We start from the raw sequence: 13,136 nt of genomic DNA on the forward strand, positions 1-13,136 counted from the left end.
TCTTTTAAAATCAAAACCCCAAATCATAGTCCATATAAACAAGTGACAAGTAATTTGTTTTTCTTCTGTGTTTCTCCTCCCATGGTTCTTCCTCTTGATGTCGACAGCATTCTTTCTTACGAGTCCCTTGGAATTGTCTTGTATTAGCAAAGTCCATTACATTGAATTGTTCCACAATGTTTCACTTTCTGTGTATAATGTTGTCTTGGTTCTTCTCATTTCACTGCATTTGGGATTTTCTTAGCAAATATACAGGATTGGCTTGCCATTTCCTTCTCCAGCTCCTTTGACAGATGAGGAACCTGAGGAAAACAGGGTTAAGTGACTTTCCTAGAGTCACACAGTCAGTAAGCCAGATTTAAGGAGAGGACTTTTCCTGACTCCAGGTCTGGCATATTATCAGCACCTAGCTTCCCCTTAGATAGAAAGCTGGTTTTAGACTCAGGAAGAACTCTATTCAAGTTCTGCCTCTCAGATATACTGTCTCATGTGACCCTGGTTAAATCACTTACCCCTCTCAGTGGCCTAGGCAATTCAATAAGATTATGTTAGTGAATACTTTTCAAGCTTCGTTACTGGAGAGCCAGTTGCTCACCAAGAGAGCTCTGATGAAAGCACAAGCCTCATAAAAATAGCAACAATTACAACAATAACAAAAACCTTAGCACAGAGTAATAGCACTCAGTCATTTTTCTGGTTGAGCTGGGTACCAACATCTGTTCGCAAACTAACACACTGTTTAAGTATAAGCGATAATTTCAACCAGTGACATTGCAACTCAATACCTTTTTAATTTCACTGTGATGCTCTGCAAATCAACCACCACTCAACAATACATTTTAATTTCTAGGGCATGCATGGCCAGGTGCCACATGATGATAATTCCAATTCACAACTCATGCCCTATCTCTGTATCTCAGCAATGAACATTGGGCTATTACAACCTCTGGCTATTCCTTCCTCTTTCTGGGGAGGAGGTTAACTGTATTACACAATATTACTTCCACTCCTCCTTCCAGGGCTTAAGAACTTAATTACTTAAATGTGCCAAGCATTGAATTTCAAAAGCAAAAGCTCATGTGAAGAAGTCAACATGCTGGACTGAATAGAGTATAGTCTATCCTCCCAAATCTGGCATGAATAAAATGTAAGTACAATTGTATTTTTTAAAAAGCAGCATTTCCCAATGAATACCCATGAATATACACATTCCCCAGTTATGCCCAGGTACATCCTAATGTTTCCCTCAAATTGGCATTTTGCATCTAATTTTTCTATTTGTTTTTTTTTTTTGTATTTTGTAATTTGTATTTTTTCTGGGGACTGCTTTCCCCCCTATGTTCATATCTTGATCTTGCCAATAGTAAATCTGAAGGGGCTAGGTGGGATCTGAGCTAAGCATGGAAAGGTCTGTAGAATGCCTAATGGTGAAATGGAAAAGGTTGAGTATGAAAGGAGAGCTTGATCAGTCTCTTCCAATGGCAACTGTGCTATGTGAAAACAACCAAAATGTGGAAATGTGCCATCCCCTCAGCCCATCCTGAGTTACCGCACATAAACAATACTATCCTCATATTCCCTCTCTCTCTCCTAGAACTGTCTTCCTTCAGCATCATGCCATGGTAACATGGAGAGAACTGTCCATGCAGCCTCAGGACAGGGGGTGGAGTCAGGATTGGAGGCAAGATGGAGCCTCTCCTACTGACTCCTTCCCAGTTGCTATAATTGCAACTTTCAGTGTCACCGGTCCATTTAGGAAGCTGTTCCTCTGCTGCCTCATCACTCACTCTTCAGCTGGAGAAATCCTTTTCTCCCCCTGAGCATAGACTCTTTAAATCCTTTCAGTTAACCATCCCCTGTAATTTGTATTTTTAAGTACAATTTTGTTACATTTTTCAAAATTAAATTTAATTAGGTTTTGATTCCTTTGATTTGAATGAAAATAATGTCTTTCATGATTGAACTTTCAATAGATTTCAATTTCACCTTTAAAAAATTCCCTGGGGGTGCAGCTGGGTGGCTCAGTGGGTTGAGAGCCAGATCTAGAGATGGGAGGTCCTAGATTCAAATCTGACCTCAGACACTTCCTAGCTGTGTGACCCTGGGCAAGTCACTTAACCCCCATTGCCTAACTTTTACCAATATACAGTATTGATTCTAAGATGGAAGATAAAGATTTTTAAAAATTCCCTGGTTGAGCATCCCAGTGAAATGTTATGTTCATCTAAATGTGTGCCTGGAATTTGCATTGTTTTGCCTTGTTTTTTTTTCCATTTTAGATGAATCCATAATTGAAGAAAACTCTATATTTGGATCAACATAGTATATCAATGGCTTTGGACATTAACTTGAAAATTAGCAAAATCTTCACAAGTAATGGTAAATTGGCATTTCTATCAGATAGTAAAAACTATGAAGTACTTTGCATGTATTATTTTATTTGAAACTCTCAACTATCCTATGAGTTAGGTCATTCAGGTATGTTATCAATTCCATTATTTAGATGAAGAAACAGCTTCAGAGAGATTGACTTGCCTGTTTTTATATAGCTGGGATGAACAAAAATTTAAACAGCTCTTCCTTAATCCATGACTTGTATTCTATCTCCCATGTCATGTTTTCTCTTGGGACACAAAAGATTCCTTTGTTAATTGTTTTCAATCATATCTGACTCTTCATGACCTCGTTTGGCATTTTCTTGGTAGATACTGGAATGATCTGCTATTTATTTCTCCAGTTCATTTTACAGATAAGGAAATCAAGGCAAAGAGAGTGACTTGCTCAGAGTCACACAATTAGTAAATGTCTGAGGCTGGATTTGAATTCTCAAAGTTGAGTCTTCCTGATTCCCAGCCCAGCACACTATCCACTATGGCACCTAGCTGCCTGGCAGATAAAATAACCTTAGTTCAAATCTCTAGAATGTTATCCATTTAGTCTGCCAGGGGAGAAACTCTTCATGCAGGTAAGCTGTTCATAAATGCTCTGAGATGAAGAGATTCCTTCAAAAATAGTTTTTCTGACTCCTTGCATTGTGCCTTGCTGGTCATCTGTTGCACTTGTCTCAATTCTGAGTGAACAGCTGTTTTTGCCTATGTAGACCAATCCACGGAGGCACTTAAGGATATAGAGAACATTAGTGATAATACACCTGATAAATCCTTTCAGGTTATATGGTTAGGGTTTGGGGTTTTGTTTTTTCTTTTTTCTGCAGAGGGATAGGGGAAATACCTGAGTTCAGATGATATCATAGTCTTTTGGGCACATCTGTCATAGATTAAATGACCATTTCTAGGGCTCATTTCAAAAAATGATTTCTTTTCATTTTGGGAAGAACACTAAAGAAGCATATCCCCTCTAGGTTAGCTTTCCAAGTCAGGCCATGCAAACTTAAGAGCTGGTGAAAATTGGGGATCACTCTCAATGATGTGCCAAGATTTGATGAAGTTGCATCTAGCAGATGACATCATTGTCTGTGTTTTGGGGTTCTTTTCCTTTTTTTAAAAGGAGTTCATCTAGGTTATTCTATTGAGTTTTAACTCATCATAAATCTTGTCCCAGGGCTGAGAGAATCCTATTAAATGCAAAACCCAAGCTGGAACTTCATAAACTTCTTTGCAAAGCATTTAGAGGTGAGGATCGAAACTAAGTTTTAAAGCCATGGAATGTGAATATGGGGTGAAGTCAAAAGCACTCCATTGGGTGCTGGTGCCATGACTAGAGGTAAATATTTTTTCTGATTGAATTAATCAAAACTGAGTGTGAATAGGGCCCATTCTTTCCTTTAATCAATAAATGCAAATGTAACTCTCTCTTTATGAGATTTTTCCTGTTCTCATCCAACTACTAGTGAGATCATATTTGTAAAGTTCTTTGTATAGTACATGGTACACAGTAGGCATATAATGAATGCTTGTTCCCCCAGATTCAAATACTCATATATATATATATGTATATGTATATATACATATATGTATACATATACACATATATATGCTTTTGGTGGTATAATGGATAGAGTTTTGGGCTTGAAGTCAGGAGGACATCTTCCTGACTTCAAATTTGGCCTCAGATACTAGCTGTGTGACCCTGGGCAAATCACTTAACCTCTTTTGCCTCAGTTTCCTCATCTGTAAAATGAACTGGAGGACAATATGGCAAAGTACTCTAGAATCTTTGCCAATAAAACATCAAATGAAGTCACAAAGAGTCAGGTATAACTAAAATAACTCAACAATAAGAAATAGATGCTATATGTACACATAATCTCTTCCTCCTTTGGGGATGAGATGCTTGAGGGCTGGGACTTTGATTTTTTTATCTTTTTTTTCTCTAATACTTAGGATCAAGTCTGGCTCATAGTAAGTGCTTAATAAATGTTTATTGATTAATTATATCTGATTGGTGATAATTATAATTAAAACAGGATTTTAGATTTATTTGTATTTATTTGTTTTTAAAACCTTACCTTCCATCTTAGAATCAATACAGTATTGGTTCTAAGGCAGAAGAGTGGCAAGGGCTAGGCAATGGGGCTTAAGTGACTTGCCCAGGGTCACACAACTAGGAAGTGTTTGAAGCCATATTTGAAGCCCAGGACTACCCATCTCTGGACCTGACTCTCAGTCCACTGTGCCACCTAGCTGCTTCCAGGATTTTAGATTTAGAGTCTTCTTGTTTTACAGATGAGGAAATTGAGGCTCTGGAATGTTAAGTGACTTGTTCAAGGTCATACACATTAGTATCAGAGGTGAGATTTGAACTCTTGGCTCTGTATTTCTGTTAATTTGCACTGTTGGAAACTTTCTTCTAGACATTTTTTACATTTCATGGTACTCAGGTACACACAGGTTATTCAGGAGTTATCTTTTGTTCCCATTTAATCTTTTGTCATCTACTTTCACGCTACTTTTATGTATAAAACATTTTTAGTCTTTTTTTCTAATGCTCCCTTTACTTCCCTGCTGTGCTTTTGCTATAATGTTCTATAATCTGTTCATGCTCACTGGGAGCCTCCCCTTTGTCTTTTGGGTCTTTAAGATGAACTCTGGTGTTTCATTGTGGCACAGAAGTGATCCTGTGTTCTCAAAGGATATGTCAATAGAACATAATATCAATCAGATTCTACCATGTCAGAAAAGTAAGGTCCAGCCATAGACCATGTGGCAATAGTAAGCTGAATATCAAACTTTGGGAGAAGACATCCCATGAAACAAATGAGAATGCAAAATATTCCCAAGTTCCATGTGACCCCATCTTTCTGGTTGAGGACAAAGAGGATTTTAAAGAATGAGAAACTAGTTTTTGTGGATTTTGAAACTATGTAATTAACCTTGGTACATCTAGAATTTGAAGAATATTTAGATATGTATAACAACACATGTAGCCATCTCATTTCCTCTCCTTTAGGCACACCCCAAATTGTGTGACAAAACCATTACTGATAACTTCGGGTATGAGGAATTTGCCCTGAAAGACACCAGATAAATTTAGACGAAATCTGTAAAGTATATTTAAAATGAACATTTCAATCTTGATAAAAATTAATTGCTAGGAAAAAACCCTACAAGTATTTTCCTTAAACTTTTTTTAAAACCTTACCTTCCATCATAGAATCAATACTGTATATTGGTTGCAAGGTAGCAAAGTGGTCAGGGCTAGGCGATGGGGATTAAATATCTTGCTCAGGGTCACATAGCTAGGAGGTGTCAGAGTTCAGATTTGAATCCAGGATCTTGGTCTCTAGGGCTGACTCGCAAACCAATACTACATCTACTTGCCTGTTCTCCTCCAACTATTGCTATATGCCAGGACCAGAACATTTTTGATCAGGTATAGTATATAATAGGAAGAGTTCACAGATGGTCCAGTGGCTTTATGGGTAGAGCTTCCTGCTTCCATCTCTGAGACCCAAGTTTGAATCTTGGCTCAATCTGGGATAGGAAAACAGGTAAAACATTATGTCATTCTTTAGGATAGCTCTTCACTTTGTAATGGTGATAGAGATGGGTCATGTGGTCAGCTCTCCTTTAGTTTTCCAAGAGGAAAGAGGCTGATATGATCCAGGACTTTGAGGGGATGGGGTATAAACCTTCAGGGAGACCTCCTTCCAATACACTTCTTTCTGCCCACTCCTCTTCCTTTGGAGTACTCTAGCAATAACATCCAGGTGACATGAAGCCTTTGAAGACTCTTTCCTCACCTGCATTTTCAGGGAGAGCCTCACTCGGCCCTGGTGCATACCATTGAGATGACCACAAACTGCTCTGCCAGCACTGTCCACTCAGTCCTGTTGTCAGGTGTGAGTTACTGCAGGCTTGCTGGTCTATATCTGAGTGTGATGACAGTCTCCTCTGGGAAGGTCATGCAAATCATTTCTCTCTGAAGAATTCACTCTAATCAACTTCAGACATTGCTTTAAATGTTCCTTAAGCTTCCCAGGTATCACCTGAAGTCTGGTTTTCCATGAGGCTCTGGTTCAGGAGTTCCTGTCTACTCAGGAAGAAAATTGTTTGATAAGTTCTGATAAAATAATGGTCATTGTTCTGCTACATATTTAAAGTCCAATCTAATTTTTTTGTGGAATGAGAAATTCTGCTCATTTGCTATGGTGAATGGCAGAAAAACCCACAAAGAGTTTTTAAAAAACAAATGTGAAATACTTTATGGTCTTAAAAAAAAAAAGGAAAGAAATCAGAGTCCCAATTTGTTCTTGCCATATGGAATACCGTGTGAGAAAAATTTACCAGCCTGCAACCCTCAATTTTTGGTCTTAAATCTTGTTTATGAAGTTGACTTTTCTTCTTGCAAGTGGATACCCCTGAACATTTAAATTTGGGAATCTTTTATTCCTGGAATTAAGACTCAACTCATAGACTTTGGCCAAAATTTGGATCCTACCAACTCTGAAATGCTGTTTCACTAAATTTCCTCCTGGAAAGGTCAAGGAGTACCAAATACCATCCAAAGTCACTTGACTGCTCAGACTTCCAACAGGCTATACTTATGTATAATATCAAAGTAAAACCCATCCTTTTAGTTCAACCAATAGCATGAGGACTTTATTTCTTGTGCCACATTCTCAATTAGAGGGCACCCTGTTTTGGGGAGAATTCTGGGGATGTTTCTAGGGATCCTTCAGACCTTGAAAACATTCTTAACTACCATTCTACTGGCATCCTTTTCAATTAGGTCTGGCTTCTTCACTGTCATAGTGTCCTATCTATACGCCATATATATTTTAAAAAGGTAGTGAAAAAGAGGAGCGTGTGTTTATGGGCTCAAGGGGGTACCTTCTTTTAGCAAATCAATGGTTGATTTACAATCGGCAAATACTGAGGCACACTCCAAAGGAAAATGATCAGAACTTTCTTGGTATATCACTTTTAAAAAGATTGCTTGGAGTCTTAAAGACCTGAGTTCAAAACTGTCCTAGACACTAACTGTGTAATCCTGGGCAATTTTTCACTCTGCTTCAGTTTCCTAATCTGTAAAATGAGTTGGAGAAGCCAATGCTGACCTATTTCAGTCTTTTCACCAAGAAAACCACAGATAGGTTCACAGAGAGTCAGACACCACTGAAAAGACTGAGAGAGTCCCCTGAAAATCCAAAAAGTCTATATACGTGTGCATGTAGAGGCAGTATGATATATAGTAGAGAAAACTGAGAGCCTATGTTCAAATCTAGCTTTGCTACATGCAGAGTGAAACTGAGCAAGTTACTTTACATCTCTGCACCAATGTTTCCTCATCTGGAAAATGAGAGGATTCAAATAGATGACCTCAAAGGTGCTATCCAACTAGAAATCTCATGATTCTATGACAGTGGATATGAGGAATTTTAAATGTACAATTCATATGTATACATATGCTCATAATATATATATCTACAATATATATTCATAGGAAATTGAAATCAAAATGCATAGGAAATTAGAAATCAATTACATTGAAATGTACTTATCAGAATATTAAGACAAAAACATTTACAGAAATCAGATTAATTAATCCAACTCCCTCAATTTTTACAGATGAGGAAACTGAAGCCCAGGAAGATTGTCTTGTCCAATGTGACCTGCATAGTTAGCATCAGACTTGTGATTTGAATCAGGTTCTCTGACTCCAAGGCCAGTGCTCTTTCCACTGTAGCTACAGTTGGTCCATGGCCTGTGATTAATGCAGACTCTTTCATAGGACTTTCTCTGTGGTATTGGGTCCCATGCCAACAAATTGCTTTGTGAATACCAATAGAATTCCTTAAATACCTCCTCGGGAGGTAAAAGCCAAGAAGTGTACAATTGATCAGCTGCATCTAGGTTCACCGGTGTCCAAGTCCTAAATCATGAGTCCCAATTCACATACCCTGCATTTGTTTCCACAACCATTAACTAACTCTACTTCCAGCTGAATGCCAGTCCAGGGGAATCCTTTCCAGGGAAACCTGGTTTCTCCTCCTTTATGGTACACCCTCCTTATGCTATACACTCTTTATCGCTTCCATGGTGATCAGAACTGACTAGTGCCCAAACTAGAGCCCACGATTTCCTTAAGCTCATCAGTCCTGGAAAATGACTATGGCTTAGGACAGCCACAACTATGAAAGCCTGCTCTCAGCTATCCTGTTAAAAAGGAATGCTTTACACTGCTGTTACTGCTAAGAAATATTATCCCTTCCTAGAGTAATTGCGGTATTTGTATTTTCTCAAGGAATGAGACCCTGACTTACAGGCACAGGTTTTGAATGAAAAAACTTTAGACTTTAGAGATGAGTTAGTGGAGGATATATTGGGAGGGGAGAGAGAACTGTTTCCTTAACCAAGGGCTAGAACTGATTTTCAAATCAGATTATGTTTTCCTTTTCTAGATCTGGGAACTCTTTAAGAGTGGCCAGCTCTTTGTGGAAGTGTAGAATAGGAAGGGTACTTCCTCTGGGACAAATGAGAACTCTTGAAGAAAAAAAAGTATGCCAGGAGAAGATATAAAATTCACTTATTTTTAATATCCTTTCCCCCTCCCTCTTCAGACATGTGTTCTGGATGGGGAGTTATCCCCTTTGACTGACTGTTGATTAACAGTTATTTAAGTGGACTAGGGAGCCCTGATTGGATGAACAACTGCCCTCTTCTGTCTTCTGTGGGAGGCAAAGCCAAACAAAAAAATAATGGCTAGCACAGGAAAAGGGCAAGGTGGTCTAGTAGAGGGGAACAAGGAGATATTGTATTATCTTGATATTTCCCTATCTGATAGGACTCAGGTGTATGTGTTCTTTACCTTGGTTTATTGTGACATGGATTTTTGACTGAAAATGATAATTAATGATATCTATATATAATCTGATAAGTCACAATAGGCTATTGACAGAAGTTTTAGATTTGTCTTGTTTGACGGATTAAACAATAATAGGAACAAAGCTGCTCAGTTAATTTTTTAGGGCACAGTAGTATTTCATCACAATCATATGCCACCACTTGTCTAGCCATTCCCCAATTAGTGGGCATCCCCTCAATTTCCATTTCTTTGTGACCACCAAGAGAGCCGTTATAAATCCTTTAGAATGTATAGAATCTTTTCCTTTTTCCTGATCACCTTGGGAAAATGAGTAGAACCAAGAGAACATTACATACAGCAAGAGAAATATTGTTTGAAGAATGACTTGTGTATGTCTAACTCTAGAGAAAGAGCCAATAAACAGAAATAAGCAAGACATAGGTTTATATATACAAGTGTCTTTTTGTCTAATGATGCTTTCTCTAATAAGGAGAGGTTAAGGAGTTACTGAGATAACTTAATGTAACAAATAAATTTAGATTTTAAAAAGAGCAATAGGAATTAAAATTTTTTTTGCTTAAAATTAGATGCAGTGTGCATTTTGGATAGAGAGCTGGCCTCAAAACCAGGAAGTCCTGGGTTCAAATTCCACCTCTGATACACATTGGCAGTGTGTTGTTCTTGGGTAAATTTCTTAATCTCTCATTGATCCAGGCAACTCTTTAAAATTTTTTTTATATTAACCCTTACCTTCTATCTTAAATCAACACTGTACATTGGTTCTCAAGCAGAAGAGTGGTAAGGGCTAGGCAATGGAGGTTGTGACTTGTCTAGGGTCACATAGCTAGGAAGTATCTGAGGTCAGTTTGAACCCAAGACCCTTCCCCTCTCTGGGCCTGGCTCTCAATCCACTGAGCCACCTAACTTCCCCCTGGTAATTCTCTTTAAGACTGTAAGTTGTAAAAAAGATACTGACTGCTTTGATGGGAGGAGCTTCCTTACCTGGTATAGGGTGATATAGGGATTTGCTCATACTACCAATAGAGTCATAGGTCCAGTTTCTATCCTGCCTGAAATGTTTGGATATAGTCCTATCCTAACAAAGAAGGGACAGGTTAAATGATCTCTTAGAACTCTAAGATTCTATATTCCCACAATTATGTTACAATTTATAATTATAAACTCAGTAGGCCATCAGCTTCTTGAGAGTGGAAAATTTGCCTCATCTTCATTCCTCAGGACCAGGGATAGAGTTTTGCACAGAACATATTAGCAACTTAATTAATAAATCAACATTGAATTAAGCTAGAATTGTGGAACTTCAGCTTTAGTTAGTCTTGCACCTTCTGAATCCAGGTATTTGAAACTTAATTATCATCCAAATTATTGTATCTCCAATGTTTTGCAAATGAAATGTAGGAATTGTTTTTCCTAATTTTTTTTCAAGCCACCTATTCTGTGTTTAAATGGAGAATAGCAATAATGTGATACAGGGAGTGGAAAGAATGCTGACTCTTCAGGAAAGAGCAGGAAGAAAATAGTCCAGGCTGGGGGGGGGGGTGGGTAGAACTTTTAAATGGAGTCACAAAACCCTTGGCATAAGAGGGCATTTTGTTCTGAACTTCAATGGATCTATCATCTCATTTATGTGGCTATATCTTCCAACTGTGCTGACCATAACCCGTCCACATCAATTATTCTAGTGTAGTTCATGTCTGTGTTCTTCCATAAATCTCCCTGAGAAGATCTACCCAGTATTCAGAGGGGCCTTCTTCCAGGTCTCTTAGTATTTATTCTGTGGTTACCAGGGCAGCACACAAGCTCTCCATCTGTTAGCCTGCACTCTTGCACTGAGACTAGCCCACATCCTTTTTTGATCACATTTCCTGGTTGAAATCTTTTATACTACTTATGCATGGTTGGCCACCAATTTCTATCCACCAGATATAAATGTGGCCTAGACCACACACACACACACACACACACACACACACACACACACACACACACACACACACACAGATGCACATGCATACGCACATGCACAAACACAAACACACTTTGGGTAATCTACTATTCTGGATCTTCAGATATTGTGGTGCTGTATGATTCCTCATAGGCACATAGCATCCTTAGAAAAAACACTGATAATACCAAAGAGGAGAATTTGTGAAAAGAAAAACTTGGACCTGTTGAAAGTACTGAGAAGTTTTGCAAGTGCAATCTTGCCAGCTCTTTTCTCTTCTTTAATGCTTGGCCAGTTCACTGCCCATCAGCAATCAGTCAGTCAAATATATTATGTTAAGTATCTACAATGTGTCAGGCACTGTGTTAAGCCCTAAGAATACAAAAGAAGACAAAGGCCAATGCTTGATCTCAAGGAGTTTATATTTAGTAAGGGAGATAACATGCAAACAGCAAGTACAAACAAGATATATGTGTGTGTGTGTGTGTGTATATATATATATATATATATATATATATATATATATATATATAGAGAGAGAGAGAGAGAGAGAGAGAGAGAGAGAGAGGGAGAGAGAGAGAGAGAGAGAGAGAGAGAGAGAGAGAGATGAGACAAATTGAGGATAATCAACAAAAAGAAGACAATCACATTAAGAGGGATTAGGAAAGACTTCTTGTAGGAAGTAAGCCTTTAGCTGATAATTTGAAGAAAGCTAGGGAAACCTGGCAGCTGAGATGAAGGAAAATGTTCTAGATTTCAAAGACAGCAAGTAAAAATGCCTTGGGTCAGGAGATAAAGTGTTCTGTGTGAAAAAAGAGCAAAGAGACAAGTGTTAATAGACTGAATAGTACTTGGCTGGGGGTGGAGTGGGGTAAGTCATAAGAAGATGAGAAAGATGGGAAGGATTCAGGTTATAAAGGGCTTTATAAGTCAAACAGAGGATTTTATATTTTACCTTGGAGGCTTATAGGAAGCCATTGGAGCTAATTGAATGAGAGATGGTGGTGGTGGCATGGTCAGACCGGGCTTTTGGAAGATTGATTTGATAGCTGAGTAGAGGATGGATTGAAGTGGGGAGAGACTTGAAGCAGAGACTCAAAAGCAGGGTGTTGCCATAGCCCCAATCATAAAATGATGAGTGTTTCCAGCAGTGTAGTTACAGTAATCAGGGTTAAGTGACTTTCCTAGGGTCATACAGCTAGGAAGTGTCTTAGGCTAGATTTGAATGGAGGTCCTCCAAATTCCAACCCTGATGTTCTATCCACTGTGCAACCTATCTGCTGTAATAGAGAAAATCAGATCCAGTATGGAAAAGAGCAACCCAAACAGGGGAAGGGAAAGAAGACGGAGAATTCCAGGAACATTGAAGAGCTGAGGAGAAACTTCCAGGTCACCTCACTTCTCTTTAGGAGCTCTCCTGGAGTGGTTGGTCTGAGAAACCTCTGAGAAAGAGGACCTTTTTGAGCATTGACCACCTCTCAGACAACCCAAAATCCCCTTGAATCCAGCTGAAGATAAAGGAGTGAATGGAACTTTGTTAGGAAGCCATTCACCCAAAGAAGAATTCTCTCTATTCCCTAAAAATTTTCCTTTGAACATCAAACCACAATTAGGTTAGATAGAAGAAAGGACAAAAATCTCACAACGGATCAAGAAGGGTCATGTAGATAGCCTGAACCCACAGGATTTGGGGAGGGGGTCAGTTGTTAGCTCATAGGTATTTCCCATTCCCACTTTCCTTCCCCAACAACCCCACTCTTCCTGTCTTGTGTGTCCCTTAGAATAAAAGAGTTATTCCTCTTAGATTCAGTCTGCTTGTCTCATAACATCAAGGAAGGGAACTGAAGCTTGGTGGAGAGCTATACCTTTCTCCTCAAGGAGGGAGAGCCAGCTCCAATCTTTA

General features: G+C 38.7%; 1 long non-coding RNA gene across 3 annotated transcripts in view; it reads left to right on the forward strand.

Annotated features, from left to right (window-relative positions):
- LOC103098759 (uncharacterized) overlaps window positions 1–13,136 on the forward strand; it is a 54,250-nt gene that overhangs the window by 10,011 nt on the left and 31,103 nt on the right. For 2 of the 3 annotated variants that reach the window (XR_008917558.1, XR_008917557.1), the window contains exon 2: window positions 2,280–2,379. This is a non-coding gene — a long non-coding RNA (uncharacterized LOC103098759). Of the gene's footprint in view, window positions 1–2,279; window positions 2,421–13,136 lie in introns of those variants that run through there. The other variant, XR_465238.3, reaches the window with a different exon arrangement.

Source organism: Monodelphis domestica, chromosome 3 (assembly GCF_027887165.1).
Source record: "Monodelphis domestica isolate mMonDom1 chromosome 3, mMonDom1.pri, whole genome shotgun sequence".
In the NCBI taxonomy this organism is placed as follows: Eukaryota; Metazoa; Chordata; class Mammalia; order Didelphimorphia; family Didelphidae; genus Monodelphis; species Monodelphis domestica.